Source organism: Orycteropus afer, unplaced genomic scaffold (genome assembly GCF_000298275.1).
Source record: "Orycteropus afer afer isolate SDZICR_OR568_19922 unplaced genomic scaffold, OryAfe1.0 scaffold00299, whole genome shotgun sequence".
In the NCBI taxonomy this organism is placed as follows: Eukaryota; Metazoa; Chordata; class Mammalia; order Tubulidentata; family Orycteropodidae; genus Orycteropus; species Orycteropus afer.
This window is the reverse complement of record NW_006921886.1, coordinates 865,308-867,580: the sequence shown is the minus strand read 5'-3', so window position 1 is coordinate 867,580 and position 2,273 is coordinate 865,308.

Genomic DNA, 2,273 nt, shown 5'->3' with positions numbered 1-2,273 from the left:
ATTCTCATCATTTACAAGTTGACATATCTGGTTCTCTATTTTCAGTATTGTAGGCTTATTTTAATTTTGATAATTCTATATATGGTTTGATTGGCAGGTGATGTGATGTGTCTTAATATCCAATTGTTGTCTGATGTTGTTGATTCTGTCTGAAGGATACATTTTACCTTGCAAGACTGGTCTGGTTTGTATAAATTCTTTTCTTTTTGAGAATGTACTATTTTGCTTTCCTATTTGAGGGATAATATTGCTGGATATACAATTAGTTGGCAATTTTTTTTTTCTTTCAGGGTTTTATATATGTCATTTCATTGCCTTCTTGCCTATATGGTATCTGCCAAGAAATCAGAGTTTAATCTTATTGGTTCACCTTTGTAGGTTATTTTTTCATTTTCTTGAACTGCTCTCTGAATTCTTTCCTTCTTCGGTTTTGATAAGTTTGATTATGATATATCTTTGTAACTTTTGGGGGTTATCTATCCTATTTTGGATTCTTTGAGCTTCTGGAACATATATTTTCTCATCTTTCACAATATTAAGGAAGTTTTTCCCCATCATAACTTGGACAACTTTTTGAGTTGTTTTTTGTTTCTTTCTTCCTGTTCTGAAATTCCAGTTGCATATGTTATTCTTCTTGATGGTGTTCACATAATTCCTAGGTGTTCACATAATTTTTTCATTTTATTTCATTCGTTATTCTGATTGTTCCTCTAACAGGTTAATATTAAGAGATTTGTCTTCATTTTCACTAATTCTGCCTTCATTTGATTCAGTTCTACTCCTTTGCCCTTCCAATGTGTTATCTATTCCTGAAATTTGGTTTATCTTCTGGCTATGTCTTTGCTGGTTTTGTATGGTTTCTTAATTTTCCAATTATTTTGTCAATTTGTTCTTGTATTGTTTTCCTGAATTCTTCTAGAGTTTTATCTGTGTTTTTGTTTTGTTTTTTTGTTTTTTCAGTTTGTGGTTTCCTTATCCTCCTTCTTAAACTGCTGAAAAATCCTAGTTATAAATCTTCTGAATTCCTCATCAGGTGGTTTAATACCATTTCTTCCTCTGGAAGATTTTCTGGCTTTGTGTTTTGGTCATTTATTTGAACCATCATGCCCTCTTATTCTGTGCAATTCAAAGTTGTCTGATGTCTCCAAAACATTGTGGTGTTATTGTATAATTTGTTGATTGTATCTTGATTTGCTTCACTCTGATTTTTTGTTTTGGTCTATTTTAATATATCCAGGTAATAGGATGGGTGTGTTATTCTGGTTGCTAGACTGGCACTTGTGGGGCACTCACCATGCCTCTCTAGGTGGTTTTGGTAACAGGTGGGAGTGTGGGCATCAGCCACTGATGATAGGTCATGCAGACCACCTGAAGGCAGTCTGAGTGGGTGTTGGCTGCCATCTGTCATTGATCTAGTGGTGCTAAAGGGGTGGCACTTGTTTAGTGAATGCAGTGGCAAGTGTGCTTGGTATGGTTGGATAGGCTCACTAGCTCTGAACCACTGAGGAGAAATATATAACCAAAAAAAGCAGGTAGAAGAGGAGGGGGAAAAACGTTTAAAAAGAGGATGAGAAGGAATACTTATGTAAAACAAATAAATAAATAAGCAGTGTTGGCACAAGCAATAGTCACCAGACATGGCTGTGGCAATGATGTGGCATTGGCACTTCGCTCCACAGGAGCATGCACCACAAACTTGGAGTTTCAGTGATTGATAATACTGAAAGCAGAGGTGGTGGGTGGTAAAATAAAAAAATAAAAGGTGGGGGAAGAGGGGAAGACAAAAGAAAAGAAAAAGAAGGGAAGAGGGAAGAACTAAAAAGAAAAAGAAAACAAAAAATCGGTAGCACAGTAGCAAGCACTGACTGCTAAATATGGGTGCAGTGGGAATGAGTAACTCACTCTGCATTATCCATAGAGGGGTGAGGGAGAGGGGTTACTGACTCCGGGGGGCAAGGACTTACTACACAGGATCATATAAAAAGGGAGAGAAAAGGTAAAAAAGATAGATGGGAAACCAACGGGATAGAGAAGATGAAAGAATTAAGAAAAAGGAAAAAAGAAACACAGTACTGGCCAATGTTTTAGTGACCAAACAGCTTCAGTGAGAAAGAAGTCCTCACTCCACAAGTGTGTGCATCACAGACTGGGAAAGAGCATGGGAGGGTTCTCCTAATGTTGGAGGTGGTGGAGAGTGGGGCATCAACTCCATGAAATCAAAAATAATTTAAAAATGGGTGAGAGATGAGGAAGAGTAGCAAAGGCAAAAAAAA